The sequence below is a fragment of the Podarcis liolepis genome (assembly GCF_965112155.1).
Source record: "Podarcis liolepis genome assembly, chromosome: 5".
Classification (NCBI taxonomy): Eukaryota; Metazoa; Chordata; class Lepidosauria; order Squamata; family Lacertidae; genus Podarcis; species Podarcis liolepis.
In genome coordinates, this window is record NC_139556.1 from 22,338,489 (window position 1) to 22,359,065 (window position 20,577).

General features: G+C 41.9%; 1 protein-coding gene across 17 annotated transcripts in view; it reads left to right on the forward strand.

Annotated features, from left to right (window-relative positions):
* The window catches only part of ZMIZ1 (zinc finger MIZ-type containing 1), a 375,034-nt gene that overhangs the window by 203,323 nt on the left and 151,134 nt on the right, over positions 1–20,577 (forward strand). For 3 of the 17 annotated variants that reach the window (XM_083502439.1, XM_083502444.1, XM_083502429.1), the window contains exon 5: positions 3,720–3,814. The exons of the other annotated variants lie outside the window; for them this stretch is intronic. The gene's annotated coding sequence lies outside the window, so the exon portion shown is untranslated. The remainder of the gene's footprint in view (positions 1–3,719; positions 3,815–20,577) is intronic. 17 annotated transcript variants of the gene reach the window in all.

A 20,577-nucleotide genomic window follows, 5' to 3' on the forward strand; every position in this document is an offset into this window, starting at 1 on the left:
GCCACCACCACAACAGCCGCCGCCGCCTCAGCTGCCGCCGTCCCTCAATCCCTCGCTCTGCTGCCTCCTCCCACCCCGGCAAGGGGAAGGGAAAAAACTTTCACTTTTGTGCGTCCCTCCCGGCGTGACGCTGCGCGCTGACGTCACGGGGCGGGGCTTTAATGGTGGTGTGCCGCGAGATTTTTTCCCGGTAAACAGGTGTGCCGTTGCCCAAAAACGTTTGGGAAACACTGCCCTAGAGACCCTCTCAAGTGTTAATATCAGCTGAGGTGGCTCTTCTTGATAGTTCCAGCACCCTCAGAAGCTCAGGGATGGCGTTGGCCCAGGAATAATAAAATCATAGAGAGGACATTCTTTGTGGCAGCCCCTAATTTGTGGAACTCTCTTCCCACAGAGGTGTATCAGGCAACTTTATTATGCATCTCTTTACCCTGGCCTTTAACACATGAGATGTATATGTTCAGGACCCAGTGTATTTTCTGTAATTTGTCTTTGGATTAGGGTGAAGTGCAGATAAATAGTAGTAGTAATTAATAATAATATGTTTGCAAGAGTGGACTGGAGGACATTTGGTTAACTTGATGACTCGTCCCACTGGAGGGTATAGGCAGGGCCCTCTAAAGAATATTGCCTCCTCTAGTTCTAGCCTCTGACCATTTCCTTCAGATACTAGATATCCTCAAAATTAAATCAAATCAATAAATCCTATGTGATGTTGACTTTGAGCCAGTTAACATGTTATGCACTGGTTGCATTTCTTCTGTGGCCAGCTTTTTGGGGATAGGATGTGGCATATGACACTATCATCTCCATCTGAGCCACTGACTCTGCTGTAGGTAGTACCTTATGTTTTGTTGTGAGGTTCTACCTTTCAAACATTACTAGACCAATGTAGGATCAAGCCATAGGGAAGGCGCAACCTAACCACTATGGTAATGTATGAAAGGGAACTTTGAGGACTGTTAACTGCAGGTGATACTCACTTGCATCCAGATATGGACACTTTCTTGGAACTTTTGTATGTGCACAGGTATCCTCGAGATGTCTGGATTTGGGTTTTTATTGTTACATTAATTAAAGACTTGGTCCAGCTGTTCTAACAGTTTAATGAAGTTTCCATCTCAAGCATGATTTGTATCTGTATGAAACTCAAATTTGTGTGTCAACAAAGGCATGTATAGAAAGACTGTCAATGAGTGCTCCATTGGTTTTTATACAGATTTATTTTAATCAGATGGTGTTAGCTGTCCAAAGTCCTTGACATGGCATTGTGAAAGAAATGTAAATAGATAAATAGAAGTAGTTTCTAAAAGTTGGAGATAAAACTGAACTATTTATGTAATTTATATTTCGTGCCACCTGAAAGGCTCTGAGTAGCTATAAAATGTTAGGAAACTAGACAAGAGTGACCTTAAAGTGGAAGTGACAGGAGTGAACCCACTTCTGAAGCTCTTTAGGAAACAATTTTTGTAAATGATTTTACACAAATTTCAGTGATGCAGAATTGTTTTTGGGTTTCTTGGTATTTTCTGCCATCACCATATTATTCTGCTTAGCAACTATATGGCTCTCATCTGGGGTTTAACTAGTTCAAAGAAAGACAAATGAATGCTAGAATGAGGGGAAAGTGTTTCCTGCCCATTTTAAATCAATAATTATTCACATACATTTGTTCTGAACCACTCTCATTTATTTTTGTTTAAATGCCACTTCTGCTTAAGAATTGAGAAAAGAGGCACATTAAAAGGAATATCTGAAGTGTCTGTTATCAAGTCCACAAAGGCAAAAAAGTATCAACAGTAGAAAAAGTATTAACAGGCTATTTGCCGTTTTTACATAAAATACGGCGTGAATATATTTCCCTTCTGTTTTCTTTGGCAAAGTCTTTAAAACATAGGAAATACAATCTCACATTTGATTAATCTGACCACTACGATAATTATGGTTAAATGTGGGTGTAACATTCTCTCTCTTAGGAACACACCATGATGTAACTGGTACTACAGAAAACCTGATTATATTACCCTGCATTCTGTGGAGCTGTTAAGCAGAAGTCTTCTCTCTTTTTTTGCTCCAAAACTCATCTAAATGGAAAACACATTGTCTTCATTATACTCCAGTGTTGAATGAACAGGGTTGCCATAGCAACAGCCATCTGAGGCCTTGCTGATTTCAGGCCAGTGAATGGGGTAGACAAACAAAAAAAAAGTACCTTGAAAACCAAATGGGAACAATTGCTATTCATTCAAGCCAGGTTTAAGATCAGCAAATGTCTTTTAGCAAGAGAGAGGCAGATAAGGAGGTATCAGACATGACCGCGGAATAATAACAGAAAATTATCATAATCTCGAAAGTTTTCATCCTGGTTGTGTTGCATTAGGAATCCTTTTTTTTTAAGTGTAACATTTTTAAAGTGCTGAAATGGACAACAAGGTTTCGTCTGCACAAGCTTGGAAAGCAGTTGTGAGGATGTGCAATTACACTGGAACTTCCTTCTAACCTCAGCAATCATGAAACATTGTGAACATTTTAAATTTAAGAAGGCATGATTACTAGCTGGCTGGCACTTATTAATGCCAACTGGAGAATCGTTCTGTAGTAGCACTTTCTCTTCCCTCCTCCCAAAAGAATGTGTTATGAAGGAAGAGGGGATAAGCCAGGGGCATTGAAGTGCCCTACTTTTCTAACTGTAGCTATTTTCTCCTCTGTTCCATTTGATTGTGATTAATTCTGGAGAATATTTCCTAATCCCCCCTCCCAAATTTGACTGGTAGAAATACCAGCTTTTTAGCTGTAGTAAACAGTATGTGGTAGAGTTTGGAAATCTGAAAATCCTAATAAATTAGCACTTCGATTTATATACTAGATTGTAGGGTATTTTTTTATGTACCCACTTTTTGTGATGCTAAGGACATATCAAATTAATTGTTTTTAGCAGCTGGAATTTTGGGGTAGTCTTTAGAATAATATTCTAGTCACCAGACCCATTTTTCCATTTGCCCCCCCCATGAAATATGACAACCTGATTTTCAGCGACAAGCATGTCAGTTGCTGACATCATTAGCCCAGTTCAGATACAATACTGTGAGATGGCACCAGGCTTTGCATTGTAAAGGAATGGAGGGAGGTGAGCTCTCCTCGCCTGCATCATGTAAATAAACTAATTCATTATGTGGACACGCCACACATATATCCAGTTAGTATACCACCATTCATTTTCTGAGAATAATTGTGGAAGTTAAGGGCCTGTGCAGTTTGGTATTTGTGTGGTGTCCACAACATACTGATGTTATCTGGAGGGGTGTGGTACACCTGTTTCACTAACATGAGAAGAGTGTCCCCATCCGAGTTATGTTCTGAGCTAAGCCACTCTCTTCCATTCTAGAATTAGCCATTCTGGCCCAGAATTAGTAACAAGGAGCATTTATCTACCTCCATCCCTGATAGATGGCCATCCAACCTCTGTTTAAAAACTTCCAAAGGAGAAGAGTCCATCACTTTCTGAAGTAGTCCATTCCACTGTCAAGCAGCTCTTACTGTCAGAAAGTTCTTCCTAATGGTTGGTTGGAATCTCCCTTAAAAAAAAAAAAAAAGGATCCATTGATTTGGTTCCTACCCTCTGGAGCAGCAGAAAACAAGCCCGCTCCATCTTCCATGTGACAGCCCTTCAGATACTTGAATATGGCTAGCATATCACCTTTCAATCTTCTCTTCTCCAGGTGAAACATACCCAAGTCCCCCAACCATTTATGTACAAGAGCTAATTAACAGACTATACTTTGGCCACAAGTCCTAGGACCAGCTGTTGGAGTTGGTAAGTGATGGGCTCTGGTAAGAAAGAACCACTGTCTGTGTACAAATGAACTGGGCACACAGTAGACCCCACAGAGACCTTTTTACCAGTTCATTTGCTGTAGTCACAGCACATCTGACATTAAGATTGCACAGAAAGTGGGGAAGGAATTAAAAGAAAATTATGAAATTGGACAAGTCTGTTTGGGATGACCCCCTCTCCTATATACATAGACATCTACCTATAATCTGTCAGAATTCCCCGATAACATAATTGTTAGCTGAATGCATAAAAACAAAATTTGGCAAGCTGTGTATATCTGTGGTAGAAAGCAGGAGGACTTCTTAGCCTCATTTCCCATTGTTTGATTTGATGGCACAGGGGTGTTTCTGTGGTCATACCCTTAAAGGACAAACCTGTGCAAGTAGGTCAGAGAAGGGTGGACATCAACAGGTTGCAGAGCATCTTGACCGTTAAAACAGTTTCTTCACCCTCCTATGTACATATACTTCCATGATTTGGATACTACAAGTAGAATGCTTCTCAGTTTGTGAATCATGCTTTATGTAGTGATCAAAATGTAAATGCTTATTTTCTTGTCTGGGCATAACGGAATTCAGTAATTGCTCCTTACTGTTGCATGCATGTACTAATAGTTCTAACTTGCCCAGCAATTGGTCAAAGAGATCTGGAGGGTTCAGAAGCAGGCCAGCATATCAGTCATTAGTAGCTGGAGAGAGACAGAGAGAAACATTATGCTGGAGGCCTGTGTCATCTCTTATCTAATGTGCCCGCTCTTGACAAGAGGTTATCTAGAGAACTAAACCAGACCCCTGCATCCCACTCTGGAACATATCTGAGCAATTCTTTTGACTTTAGGTAGTTATTGTTTTTTGTGGGGGGGGGGTTAAAAAAAGAGGGGATGGGGTGAGCGCAAGGCTCTCCACTTGGTACTGCCTAGCCTAGGTAAATCAGTCAGTGTGATAATATAAACCACTTACTGTGACAGTTGGGGAGTTGGCGACAAGGTGCCTTTGTGAGGAGATCAAGCTCCTCCATAATGATAGGCAAATTGTTATCTTGGGAGGCTTGTCTCAAAGATGGAATCTGTCAGGTTTTAATTAGTTTGCCTACCATATTTCATATAGATACAGCCTGAGAGGAAGTAGGTGGGGGTGGGATAATAATTAGTGGACAGCCACCAGGTCCGTTTTTGCTTTCTGGCATAAACAGCGATCTAATGTTTAACCACATTCCAATTAATAGCAATATTGAGAGAAATGCTGCAGTCGTGGTTACAAAGACAAACTGGTGTAGACATACATCTCTTAAGTAGAGAACCAAGTGTGTATATAGGATGTGATACTTCATTAGGAGCAAAAGTGAGGAGAAAAACACACAATTAGGGGGGCAGCTACATCACCTGATTCTCAGAATGTTTTTATATTCTTTAAAAGGGTAGTGTATTTTCTAGAGCATTTAGGCATGAATGTAGTAGAAGCTGAAAGAAAATGGGAGAGAGAAGGATGTCTGTCAATGTGGCATGTCCCTTAGAGGTTCTCAGGTTACAGGTATGGCAAAGACCTTTGTGAGATCTTGGAAAGCTGTTGCCAGTTAAAATAGACATTATTGGGCTCTGTTGTCCCAATACTCTGTCTCAGTAGAATGCAACTTCCTATATTCACAATAGCATTATGTACACACTATATCCTTATGACATTATGTATTATGCGTTTTTGTCAGAAAACTGTTCATTCAGGACCAAAAAGTCAGTATTTTCCCATAGATGAGCACTGCTCACCATATTACACTTCAGAAAGAGGGAATTAACAAAATTAAAAAACTATTGACTCCCATTTTCATTCCCTGAACAGTGTGGTTGCTGCTGCCTCCATACTTTCCTATGCTAGTTGTGATCCATGTAATGGCTTCCAGACACATCATTCTTCTAATAGCATACTTAATATATCACAAAAGTGATGCCCAGGCAATAACTGTCATCTGTATTTTGGGGGAAGCCAGAGGCCTTTAAAGTTGCTGTTGAGGATGAGAAAATTCTAACCAAATCTGCTATCCATGTAGTTTTGATGGCTTTTTACTCTGATTCACATAATGTTATGATCTAACAGTGGATGGGCCTACAACAATTTCCCTGTCATTTTTAATCCACAATGAGCTTTGAAATGTGGAAACTAAATGGGATATTAAAACCCGTTGTCTAAAAACAATTTCCCATTATATGCAGTGACCTGTCCTGACTTCCTTTATCGGCTCGCCCTCTTTCATCTAATAGGTGCATTAATCCATCTCCTTGCCTTGCAAAGACAGCATGATCAATGGCACATCACTGCATGTCAGCTGTACAACATGACAGTAGCCACAAATGTGTGAGGCTAGATGAAACCCCAGGGATTCTTATGGTCACAGCCCCTGCGGAAAGGTACTTTCAGAGCAAATTGCTTAATACCTATGTAAGAAGAGCTTTACCGGATCAGATCATGAGCCCATCTAGCTCAGTATCCTGTTTCTGGCAGTATCTAGCCAAATGTCTATGAAAAGGCCACGAGCAGAGCATGAAGGCCGCAGCCCTCATATCCTTATCACCTGCTATATTGTCTTTGAGCATAGAAATTCAGCTGTTATAACTCGTAGATGTTTATAGAGTTGCCCCCACCCATGAGTTTGCATAATCCCTTTAAAATGCTGTCTGAGGTAGTGACCTTTTTTGTATAACCAGAATTAGAATAATAAAATGGTAGAACTGGAAAGGACCATGAGAGCCATCTAGTCCAACACCCTGCAATGCAGGAATCCTTTTTCACAACATGGGGCTCCACCCCAGGACCCTGGGATTTAGAATCTCATGGTATATTTTATATAAATTTTATTTTTTAGTTTCAAAAATATGTTGACAAAAATACAATCCAATATTTTCCAACAAATATGTTCATTTTGACACCCCCCCCCCTAATATTTTTAATTTGTAATACGGCATTTCCTTCAGTACTTCAATTACAAATTACTCCCTAGTTTTCCTTTAGCATTAATTTTAACTGTTTGGTTTAAGTTAATCCTGCTAATGAATTTATATGTGTACAATAACATTTCAAATAATCCACAATTTTTTCCAAGTCTTTGATAAAGTCCCCCCCCTCCCCGGTTCCTTATTGCTCCCATAAATTTTGCTATTTTGGCATAACTCATTAGTTTAGTCTGTCATTCCTCATTGGTTGGTACTGAGACTTCTTTCCAAAGAATCCCATGCTCTACCAACGTAGCCTTCTGATGACAGCACAGCACATCTAGACTGAAACTTTCAAGTTTGTCAAAAACCAATATCTACAACTTGACCAGAAGACTAGAAGTCTGAAGAAGGTCTCTAAGTATCCAATATGTAAAATTATGGAGTAACCTCTCTGTTTTGTGAGAGCAGTGCTCATCATTGGATTCAAGAATCATTGGATGCAATTATGAAGACTACTCGGGGCTTTTTGATGCCTCAGTTGTCCTCAGATGCCCAGGGAGGTCAGGGGTTTATGTTTACCAACTTTAAGATCTTGCCTTTCCACTTTACTAGTGATAGAACAGTAGTTTGAATGGTGTGGAGGTACCCTTTGCTAGATTTCCCTTATGAATATTTTGTGAGTGGGATTTTGTTCATGTTCATTGTTTGTGTTCTATTTGGGGCCAGGAAATAATTTTATCCCCAAACTGAATTGGTGGTGATAACTGAGGGTAGAGGAGAGGGGTTTACCTACCTGGGCTGTCTGTGATGCTTAGGTGGTAATGTTAACCCTGTACTGTACCATTTTAAGTGTTGCTTTGTTTCACATATCCCCCATGTGGTGTGGGGGACGGACTTGGAAATGCTAATTTTGTACATTTTAGAAATTGGCTTTGCTGAAATGTATGAACTGCCCCAGACCTGCCTTGCTTATGCAAGTCATTTCAAGCAGTTTGATGAAAACAAACAAACTTTCATCAAAGCATCTGCTGTCTCTAGTTGTGATACAATGTGGCATGCCGGATTGCATAGCATGAATTGTGAGGTTGATTTTAGGTGCATAACCATGTCCCTTTGGGTGTGCTTTGGGTCTATGTGGCCTTTGTGCCATGTACAATTCTGTGATTCTACGGAATGGCTGTTAGGAATCAACCTCTTGTGTTCAGTGAACTCTGCTAAGTTTGGTTAATGGTATTGCTTTTCTAGGGGGTGGATAATTAAGTAAAAGAAACAATGGCTTTGATTGCTCAGTGGTTAGTAATTAGCGCAAAGCTAACAGCCAATATATCTTGGGCTGCCTTGGTATGAATTGTAGGCTACTTAAGAGCAGCCGTCATACAAGGACAACGTAAACATGGCAGCCAATAACCTGATGGCGAATTAAGAAGCACAAATGTTAGAGGCAGGGTGGTGGCTTGTCTGTTCCTAGGAATTCATTGCATTGCTGCATTTCCCAAGCAAGCTGATAAGGAATATTTGCGTTAAAGATCTGCAGTTCTGTTTGTTGCTGATTTACAACATGGAAAGTAATCATTACTAATAGGAGAATGCTGTGGAAAGAGCAGAATGTATTAGGGGGTACATCTTAATGGTATGGAGCTTTCCCTGATTATTTCCTAAGGAATTTTTTGTAATAGAAGGGGTGGGGGGGGGGAGTTGATGATATTGAAGTGAGTAGGAAGCAAAGATTAAGCATTGGAATCTCTTGTATCTTTGTATTGCTGAAAAGGTAGGTCTGTGGCTTGCCAAGAGCAGAGTAACAAGAAAAGTGGTATTAGCCATTTTATAGTAATAGTGATTTCTAAAGCAGTTTTTGGAATGTTCAGGGAAACTGAGTAATTCTTACAACAATCTTGTAAATTAGGTCAGTGTTGCTGGTAAAATATTATGTTGCTTGGTAAAATATTAATAAAAGAGTGTTGGATTTCTCTTTTGAACCTTCCTTAGGTTTTAGACATCAGCTTGTTGAATGAATGCCTATATAATTATAATTAATTGACACAAGCTTTAATAGATAGCGGATCAGATCATGAAGCTAATAGTTTCTCCTACCACTAGTTTCTGCTCTTGATATGTAACTTTTGTATCCAGATTCATTTGGACTAGCTTACCTTAGTGCCAGTCTTAACCCACTTGACATGTCACCAGAATGTGCTTTGTGCACTGACACAGCCAGGCATGACCATGCCTCTCGTCCTGTGCATTTGTATTGTTTTAGATTCTGCATGGCAGCTGGTTAACCAAAACTGATCATGTGGCCATGAGCAGATATTCTACAATCCCACATCCTGGCTTTGATCTAATGAGGGACTGCTTGCTTCAGGAGCAGCAGCTGGCACCTGGAAATGATGTCATGGCCTGCTGGGTGGCCACGAGCCAATCCAGAAGCAGCTAAATAGGCTGAAAGGTGGGAGGCAAGGAGAAGGAATAAAGTGGTTGGTAAACACCCCTAAAAGGGAAATATGAGTTGGCTGTGAGTGGACGGCTGGGCTCTCCTGCATAGTGAGGAAAGAGCTGAGGCAGTACATCTGGATGATGCTATATAAGGGCTGCAGAACAGGAAGGAAGGAATAGCAACAGCTTGTGTAATTGGACCATGCCAGTAAGTGTACTGTTCTGCATGATACGTACGTGGTCATTTACTCAGGGAGGGGGAGCAGTGATGTCAGGCAACCAGAACACAGGCCAGCAAGGCAAGGTGGTGCTGTGGGTTAAACCACAGAGCCTAGGACTTGTCGATCATAAGGTCAGCAGTTCAAATCCCTGCAACGGGGTGAGCTCCCGTTGCTTGGTCCCTTCTCCTGCCAACCTAGCAGTTTGAAAGCACATCAAAGTGCAAGTAGATAAATAGGTACCGCTCCAGCGGGAAGGTAAACGGCGTTTCCATGCGCTGCTCTGGTTTGCCAGAAGCGGCTTAGTCATGCTGGCCACATGACCCGGAAGCTGTATGCCAGCTCCCTCGGCCAATAAAGCGAGATGAGCGCCGCAACCCCAGAGTCGGCCATGACTGGACCTAATGGTCAGGGGTCCCTTTACCTTTACCTTTATAAAATCTGAAGTCACAGTTTCACTTGCACAGTTTCACAAATGGTGAGAGACTGTGAGATTCCACATTTGAACCATTCAGTAAGGTTTCGGCGCTCTCACTGCTGAGGCCTGGGTATGATTCCAGGTCAGGGAACACTTCTTTGAGCTGCACAGGTAGCTCAGTTGGTTAGAGCGAGATGCAAATAACGCCACGGTCATTAGTTTGATTTCCATATGGGCCAACTGCATATTCCTGCATTGAAGGGGGTTGGACTAGATGACCCTCAGTGTCCCTTCCAACTCTGATTCTGTGATTTCTTTTGCAGCTTTTTGGTGTATAATATTCTCTATGTGCTTATGTGCATGTGATTGATAGGTGTGAGGCTCTTACTGCTTGGTTGCATCAGCTTTAGTATAGAGCCTGGCCACATTAGACGGAGTTGGCTTGTGTGGGAAAATACGCTGCGGGGAGAATAGAGGGGCCCCTGAGAATAGAAAAGCAGGCTGTTTCAGTCTGGACAATTCAACCAGGTTGTCTGGATAAGCATCCTTGAATAATGTTTCAAATTCAATCTCGAAATAGAATAAACCATGGTGAAGAAGAGAGTATGCATGTGCTGAAAGTGTGCTATTAAAAACCCAAGCAGGAAAAAACAAAAATGAGTACTACTTTTATTAGAATGATTTACATGTATTGTGTATTCAGAGTTTACTGAATTTTTCCTTAGGATATTAAGCAAAGGAGGAAATTTTGTAAGTGGGAGTATTTTAAGGCGCATGGTGGTAGGCCTATTCTAAGCGGGTGATGGAGGCAGTTCCTTGCAGACTAAAACTGTACCTTGTGAAAAAGAACTTGTGATTACACAAAAGCATGCTGGGACAGAGGAGTGATGGAGGCTCTCCCTTTGTAAATGAAGAAATAGTACTTTCAGAATCTTTGGCACTAATAGGAACTCACATGGCCCTCCCCTCAGAAGAACGAAAGGATAACAACTCTTCTTGGTTACTATTCCAAGGGGCCAAATGGCTTACTTATTTTTGACCTATTGGACAGTTCCAGGGTTGCAGCTGTAGAATGTATGTGGTAAATTGCATGTTTACAGCTATTTAATCTGTAGTATCAATGCCCTTCTTATAATTTGTTGGGGGACAAATATGTTGGGCAATTTCAGTTTAATGTTTTATGTGTAAACAGAAAAATGTGTGCATGGGTGTAAATGAGGTACTGTCAAATATTTGCATTTTTCTCAGCTGTTACAATCTCATCTTACAAAACCTGACACAAATCACTTCCTGCACTAATTTGCTTATTTTCTTCTGCTTAGAGCAGAGAAATGGTTTCCCTTCATTTTCTGTTGACGCTTCAAATCAATGTGCCATTTATCTATTTATATACTGCTTTTCAGGTGGCCCTCAGTTTATATATATATAAAAAAACCCTATTGAAACAATGAGTATCAATGACAATTATAGAATTTTTAAAAAGGCAAGCAAGGGAAAGAGATCCTTTTTGAAAGCCTGTTTCTGCTCCTTCCCTCTCCTCAAGAAAAAATGGTTCCTCAGATGCCCCTGTGGTGGCAGTTGTGAGAAGAGGGGAGTGAGGAACCACACAGGGAGTTACATGGTGGGCAAATCCCAAGTTCTTGCTTCTTCTCTTCTCTCCTTAGGGCAGGGTGGTTCCCCAGAATCCCTTGTGTTGTCGGTTGTTGATTTTAATGGGTCTATCCTGAGTAAAACTTAGTTGAATACTGCCCCATGTTAGCAAGCGTGAGACAATCTTCTACCTGAGCTCATTGAGAGACACTGTTTATAGTCTCCCACCCTCTTCCCCATCTGCTGTGTCATTGAAAAACATGGTTAAGGGAAAGATAAGGTTGCCAGGCAAAAACAAAAGAGGGAATGGTTAGACTTACTCAGACTATACCTACATGCGTGTGGACTTGGACATTTCTGCGGTGGCCCCACAATTATGGAGCACCCCTATCAAAGAAGGTTGTTCCTCTTAAAACATGCATTTTATTATCATGCTTTGGGGAAATGTTTTTTAAAAATTGTATTACACATGTGCATTACGTTGTAAGCTGTCTGGCTTTGTCACAAGAAAGGTGGAATATAAACTCAGGGGAGTTAGAAATCAGCCATGTTCACTTCTCCTGCTCCCAAATTGCAATATTACAAATTCTAATACCTGGCAGCCCCAATGAAAGCTTGAAAAACAGCCATTGTGACAGTTCTTGGGTAAGCCTCACATGGAGGTGGCCGTCCATACAACTGAGCTGTGAGCCTGCAGGCAGTACCCACATAAGTTGCTGGGGTTTATTTTTATTTTTTACACCTCACTTCCACCTTTAATTTTATGTCAGTCTCTCTCGCTGTTACAAGATACTGGGTTCCAATGCCCTGTCTGCTCTCCATTATCAATAACAAATGGACCTATATTTTTTCCTTTCTTTTTTGCATGTTGAGAGGTTAGAGGTAAACTTGAAAAACCCATCCATCTAAGCAGGGCAATTTCTTGAAATGAGGATCTTTTGCTTTTAGTACATATGAAAGCCATCCATTTTAATTCTGCAGGGCAGAGGTGAGAAACACTGGCATAAGACAGGAGTCAAAGCTTTATTGCACCAGCGAATGACCAGCATGCAAGGACTGAAAGCCACGATACACTTGGTTGGAGATGCAGCATTGCTCTGTCCCTGTGAAAAATCCGTGTGTGTGTGTGTGTGTGTGTGTGTGTGTGTGTAATATTTTCATTCCTTCTTCCTAGCATAGGTCACATCACAGGCCTGCCTGCTCCGCACAGCCAACCTCGCCACCTTTTTGCTTTTGTAATCAGACTGCAGATGTGCTTGATGATTGAACAATTTCTGCGCACCGCCGCTCCTGCTCCCAGCGGAGTCCAGCAGGCTCGCTTATGCAAGCTGTCATCTCTTCTTTTTTTCAAAGCTTATGGGGTTGTGCCACCGTTGTGGCGGAGGCTGGGGGGGGGGGGGGAGTTCGTATCTAATAGACATGTATGGGGGAGGAAAAGAATTAGAAAGCACAGGGCTGCAGAAAGGCTTTTCACAGCCCAGCATGACCGCCCTCACTCACAGCTCAAGCCACCATAAATTAAATAAATCCATTCCCACCCCTCGCTGAGACTGCGTGCGGGCAGACACACACACACACACACACACACACACACACACACACACACAACCCGCTCGCTTGCTCTCGGAGACCAAAGATGATAGAAAGTCTTCTGGGGATTATTGCCCATTTGTAGAGTGACAATGGAAAGCCGCATCGCACAAATATCTATTCTCCGGCTCCTGGCATGACAAGTCCTTCCTTTTCCTTGCATCTGGTTCCTTTTTAATAGCCCCAAGCCAGCCACGGTAGCTATTTAGTTGCTTGTGGTAAATAAAGCTTTATTAAAACCGACTTCCTCTCCCCCTCAAGTGTTTAATGATTAAAATGACCTTTCACCTGACATTTTCATGCTGCTTATTTTGTTTCTGAAGTACCATTTCTACTAAGGGAATAAACCAGTTGTTGTGGGTGGATGTTTAAATCTCTGGCAGCCCCACAACTTTTGAAGTGAAATGGTATTCCATTTGCATCCTGGGGTGGGGTGGGGGAATCTTAACTTAAAATAAGTGTTTTTTGATGTATTAACTATTCATGTCATCCAATCACCTTCTTGACACACTCAGACATGCACAGTGCACGCATAGGTGTGGTGATGTTCAGTTTTGGAACAACTTGTGTGTGTGCCTGTTTTACTTATGATCTTCCCATATACCCTGAGATCATAGCACATGCTTTCTGTAAAGCAAGACAATTGAAACAAAGCGGTAATACATACTGGTAAATTTAAAGGTAAAAATGAAGCCCAGTTTATTTTTAACCAGTTCATGTTTGTCCAGATTTAAAGAGATTTGTTTTGTCTTTAATTTGATGCTTAGGTAAACCTCTCATAGGCATTAAGAGTTTCTGAACTAGGGAGCAGACATTGTGTGGAAGTACTCCCAGAGTTTACGGAAGGGAGATGACACCTCTTATCCTTACTCATTCCTCAGACCAGGTGGGGTACAAAATGGCTTTACAAAACTCACTTGGCTCCAGGTGGTTTACCTGAATGCGGAGAGAGTTACAGCCTAGCAGCTCTTAAGGGTTGCGGTAACTTTTGTCTGAGCCAGGGGTCAGCAAACTTTTTCAGCAGGTGGCCGCTCTACTGTCCCTCAGACCTTGGGGGGGGGGACAGACTATATTTTGAAAATAATAATAATGAACAAATTCCTATGCCCCACAAATAACCCAGAGATGCATTTTAAATAAAAGGACACATTCTACTCATGTAAAAATACGCTGACTCCCGGACCGTCCGTGGACTGGATTTAGAAGGCGATTGGGCCAGATGTGGCCCCCGGGCCTTAGTTTGCCCACCCATGACTTTTTATATCCTAAACCACACACTACAAGAACTTAGCCTCCCATCCCTAACATTCAGGAGTTTCCCCCATTTTTTCACCTGAATCCAAGCAGGGTGGTTGTGTCCTCCAGCTCATTTTCTCTGGACTGCAGCTGTGGAAATCTTCCTCCATTACTTGGCTTTTCTCTGATAACTCACCTAGGAACCTCTTCTTAGCAGGCACTTGGTACAGTTGAAGCCCCTCCTGGTATTGGTTGGCCTGTGAAAGCCCAAAACACACTACCCTTTTGATCAAAGTGCCTAAGAGGTACAGGCAGGTGTCCAATTATGACAAATATTTTTACTGTGTACAAGTGGCTAAACATATTTTTGACATTTTGTACCTAACAGCTTTTAAAAACCTTTTCCATTAAGAAAAATCAAGTCAAACTGTAAATGTAACATTCAAAGCATGAATAATTTTTAATGCCCTCTGTGTTTTGTGCTTGTGTGGAAATAAGTTGCTTCCCTAGATCCACATTTTACTCAATTGCATACACTTCGTCTTCCATTGTTATTGCTTGTGCCTATGGAAAGCAGTTTTAATATTGCAGCAGATTTAACCCCCAGTTTCTAGGGCAGACAGGTATATTGATAGTGTTTGAATGCAATATTAAAAGATACTGTGATATCAATCATGGCTAAAATCAGTGACATTAAATAGTCGTAACCTGTCATCTTTCCCTGTCTTTTGCTTTTGGTCCAGATTTTAATATTTGCTGTTCCCCTGAATTATTCCACCTCCCTCCTTGTTGCTATTTGTGCTGCATTGGCCCAGCAAATGTATATTAAACTGTACAAGTTGTCGGGATCTGCGTGGTATTTAGTCTTGACATTAGAACAGCATTTGATCAAACGGCACTTCTTGCCACATCTCCAAAGGCAGGCTTTTTTGAGCATAGCTGTCATGGAGTATGACTGCTACTCCTTAGCTCTCTATTTGCTAGCGCCAGAGGTGTGAAAGATGGCAGCGAATGGGGAGATAGTTAATCAATAACCACAAGGTCAGACAGACAGTGTCAGTTTTAGTGCTCCCTGTTAGGAAGCAGAGGCAGAGGATTTGTAGGGACTTGTAAAGGCTTAAAAGAAACACAAGGCAGTGCTATGTGAAAGGAGAATGGAAACTCGCTCGTCTTCAGTAGAGAAGGGAGACCTCTGCCGGCTTACTTGGGAAAGAAACTCTTTCCTGCCCAGGGGACATGGTAAGCAAAGGCGAAAACCCCTAAAGCCCTCTAAATGTCAACAAGCTTTTCGTGCACTTTTTATATATAAATTAATATGTCTCTCTTGACAAATGATACATACCTGTATTATACTATTGGTATATACCTGTATTTACACACACACATTATATTTACACACACACACACACACACACAATTTTGCATGTAATATATGTGTGTGTGTGTGTGTGTGTGTGTGTGTGTGTGTGTCTTTCATTATGAAACCAAAATAATGCATGCATTTTCTTTCTAAATAAAGCTTTGGGAAGCCGATCAAAACAAATCATCTGTGATGTGTGTATCAGTGGGGATGATTCATGGTTGCTCAGAGTAGAATTTTTATAAGCCCCTGATAGGTATTCATTTATACAATATTAAATTAACTTGGGAGCAAAATAGAATGCACATAGGAAGAAACATATGACTTCCTTTCAAAATTTACTTTCTTAATTAAGATTTTCATACTTGATATTTGTGCATTAAGCTCATGAGTAAGCATTTAATTTTTGACCTTAGGTGCACAAGTTGTTGGCAAGGTTGAAGTTTCAACAAAAAGCACAAGTTTCAAAATTGAAACGTAACATTTATTTGCTATTGAAAGCAAGCGGCTCCAAGAAAGTACACTGTGTATTGTCGTGAGCTCTATATTGTGCTGAGGAAGAGAAATGTTTAAGGAGGAATTCAGCATAGCACTAGGCAGATCACCAGTGCCAGAATTTCTGCCTTTCTGCCTTTTCCTCCCCTCGCATGCTGTTCCAGGAGTTATCCTGACCCCTTGAGCCAAATTGGAGGACACGGTGGGGGGCAGCCCTGTTGTATTAGCAGATGTTCTTGTGCAGGCTTCCACTGGTGGGGCTTGTTATTTAACTCCACCCCCTTATTTTTTTAATTAAAGACCTTTTTGCCCAAACCCACCACTTAAATTCATCAATTGTTCAAATCTGCACATTTAAAAAGCAAAGACAGATTTAATATAGTGAAAATCCTGCTGTATCTTACGTACACATAAGATGCAAGCCTTGCAGGCCTTGGAGGAATGGCACTTCAAATGTATTAGTTGTTCTTAACCCCCTCATATACATGTCTGTAGTTAACTCCACCCCCTAACTTGAACCAGCTCTTATCTGATTATATAACTCATCAATTAGTTAAGGTAGTTCCCTCCCATCCTGTTTGTAGCCTAGCTCAGTGCTTAATCACAGCTACTCAATAGATAGCAATCATCTGCCTTTGCGAATACCTCTCAGCATATAGAGAAATAGAGCAAATTATTCATTTTTGTCTGATGGATGAAACTTCACCATCTGTCTGTAGGCATAGATTTTTGTGCTGTTTGTTGTTTCCTTTTACTCACTGCCAGGTAGCAAGAAGAGGGAGCAGATATTGCAAAGCTACGCACACTGGGGGTGGAGTGGGTGGGGAGAACAGCTCTCAGTTCTTTACCTTGTGACCCTTCCTGGGGCTACTTCAGATATAATGCTTGCCACTGATTTGTACACTTTTCTCACATACACCCACTGAATCTGATCACGATATTGCATTGCATTTGTACAGATATTAACAATATTTAAGATATAGCCCCAAATCCATCCTTAAATCAGGGAGAACCTTTCCATTCTCCTCTCCTTTCTGCACATCTGCCTTTAAAAAAATGAGTTTTCATTGTAGCCCTTGCCAGCAAAGAACTAGGCTACATGTTAACATTTATCATCGAGACGATGTTGTTGGGTGTAATGTACATGGTATGGTACTTTGGTAGGGAATACACTGTAATAACTCTTCAGACTGCCATGGCATTTAGAACAAATGCTAGACCTGCATACAAAGGTGTCTGACTCAGCTTTTCAGAGCTCGCATTTCTCAGGGAGGACTTTCCACCTCAACCTGCCTACTTAACAGCATCTTTGCAGCTGCCACAGAACCACTGAAGAGTATTCTGTTGCAGAGTATTCTGGAAAGAAAGATGCAGACCTTGGCAAGTTGCTTAATTTCCCGTTTAACTCCTTCCTATCAGTCATTCACACATTAAGAAAATGGGATGGGTGGGTCTTACCGTAAATTTCGCTCCAAAACACGCACTTTTTTGCTCCGAGAAAGTAAGGGAAAATGCCTGTGCGTGTTAAGGAGCGAATGCACGGATCAGAGCCATGGCTGCCGTCAGTCAGGCAAAGCGGGAGCCACTTACACGCTCTACGAGGCTCTCACTTTGCTTTCTTTAAAGCGACCTGGAGCCAGGAAGGAGGGAGGGAAGGAGAGCCATAGCAGCAAAGCCGGCAGCAGCCGCTTACACGGGACGGACAGACGCTAGCAAAGGTCTGCGCGCTCTCTAAACAGAGCAATGAGGCTGCAGAGAGATGGCAGGAAAGATAAAATTTAAGCAACCAGCAGCAAAATAAAACCAACCTCGAGCTCTGAGCAACGCAGTGAAAACCAGGAAGTAAAAAAAAAGCTGGGGAGGGAATGAGAGAGAGGGGAAAACATCGCAAATCCCCGCGTCTCAGCTGATCGGCTGGGATGGAGCAGCTTGTTTTCAGGCAGGATAGATTTGAGCATTGTCTGGGTCCTAGTGCCCCTACCGCTTTTTTGTGCTCCATTCTATTGCTGCTGGTGGCTGCTTATCACTCAGGCTGCAAGGAGGAGCATTTTTACACAGCTAATGGCGAATCCAAGTCCTCCTCACTTGCTCAAATCTATTCCGCCTCAAAACAAGGAGCGGAAGGAAAAGGCTGCAAACTGTTAAATGGGAAAAAAACCCAGGCACAGGGCAAATACCTTAAGTATACCTTTAAAGCAACAGTGCTCTTTCCCTCCCTCCTCCCTGTGGAAAAGCTCCTTGTCCCTTGAGTTCTTTTCCTTCCCTCCCCACTTAAAACATGGTTACAAAGCACGGATCCACATGGATCCTCAGGATTTTTGCATTGGGCTACCCCAAACTCACTGTCAGATCACATGTCTGTGGCCACAGCATGAACCATAAAAATCATACATCCACTATTTTGTTTAGAATTTCCCCCCCCCTTGTTTTCCTCCTCTAAAAACTATGTGCGTGTTATGGTCTGGTGCGTGTTATAGAGCGAAAAATACGGTATTCCTGCCCACTTCAAATGCAGACATTTGGAAAGAATTGCACTGGGATGAGACATGCCCCCATCACCATCTCAGAAAGAGATAATCCTCCATCAGAAGTTTGAGAAAAATTTCCCTGGAGCCTTGTCCAAATAAGAGTCTAAGTCTTCCCCTCTCCTAGTGCTAGAAGAGCAGCTTGTTTATGCTTATGCTAATTCACTTTTTAAATGCCTTAAAGTCAGGAGTGGGGAACCTGCAGCCCTCCCAGATGTTGCTAGACTCCAACTCCCATCAGCTCCAGCCAGCCTGGCAAGGAATTATGGAAGTTGGAGTACATCAGCTTCTGGAGAGCTGCAGGCTCCCCAGCTCTGCTTTATTTTGCATTCATTGTTACATTGTTTATTTAAATTGTTACCTGTCCCAAGTCCTTGAGGTTGGGTGGAAGAGAACCAACTTTAGTAATACAGTGGTACCTTGGGTTACAGACGCTTCAGGTTACATATGCTTCAGGTTACAGGCAGCAGGAGGCCTCATTAGCTAAAGTGGTACCTCGGGTTAAGAACAGTTTCAGGTTAAAAATGGACCTCCAGAATGAATTAAGTTCTTAACCCGAAGTACCATTGTAATGATTTGTTATACCCAGACATTTCATTGAGGTTTAGCTATTTATTTACACTGCTGTTGCAGTGGCTGCTCTTACTAACCATGGAATTGGGTTTCAAGTGTTGCCCTCTCCAAATTGCTTCCCACTATACCAGCAAGATCAAACCACTCTGTAATTTTTGTTCCCAGTCTTTCTATTTGCCTATTACTACTAAGTGCAAGCCATTTTCCTCACGTATGCTAGATCTCCCTGCTGCTTTGTGGGCCCCCTAATCTGCCAGCAGGAGTTGCTTGATAATATTGGCTGACAGCATGGGAGGGGGGTATATCTCACTGCTGGAGAAAACAAGGCTTTCGCCAAGTGATTTCTATGTTTTGACCAGAGCTTTTAAATAATTTTAAGCTAATCACTGAATAATGTAGCAAGATGGTTAAACCAAATGGTCACAGAAAGAAGAGTTGGGTGGAAGTGGAGAGAGACAGAGACATTTCTCACAAAATCAGGGTTGAAGCCATTTTGCTCCCTAATGTCCCATTGCCTGATCAAGACCTCCTCTTTGACTCGCACTCCTGCAGTAGACTAGGAGGGAAAGAAAAGCCTTTTAAGGTGGGAAGATCTGTATAGATAATGTTAGTTTGGCTGAGATCTGACAGTGGCAGAATAGACCAGGGGTCAGCAACCTTTTTCAGCCGTGGGCCAGTCCACCACCCCTCAGACCATGTGGCGGGCCGGACTATATATTTTTTTGGGGGGATGAACAAATTCCTATGCCCCACAAATAACCTAGAGATGCATTTTAAATAAAAGGGCACATTCTACTCGTGTAAAAACACACTGATTCCCGGACCGTCCGTGGGCCGGATTTAGAAGGCGATTGGGCTAGATCTGGCCCCCGGGCCTTAGTTTGCCTACCCCTGGAATAGACTCAATGAGATTTGATTCCAACTGCATTTTGGATGGAGGGATTGGTTGGAAGTATGGGAGAATCACTGCTACAGTGTTTGGCAGAGCTTGAGGGACCTTTGATGCTTCTCCCCTTTCAGTTACACAATATCTCCTATCCCCTATGAACAAATTGTAGTATTTAAAATAGATCATTGATGAAATGGTGTCGTGTCTGGGTTAATTTATCGTGTAAGTAAATACTTCTGCTTTGCACTCAAATATAAAATTTTTGAGGTGCTTTGAGGGTTCTGCAAACGATCAGGAGCACGTGTAGGCCATAGATTAATAGAATTGAGTTGGAAGGGATTCTGAGGGTTATCCAGTTCACCCCCTTCGAAGCAGGAATCTCAACTAAAGCATGACAGATGGCCATCCAGCCTCTGCTTAAAAACCTCCAGTGACGGAGAGTCCACAACCTCCTGAAGAAGTCTGCTTCACTGTCGAAAAGTTCTTACTGTC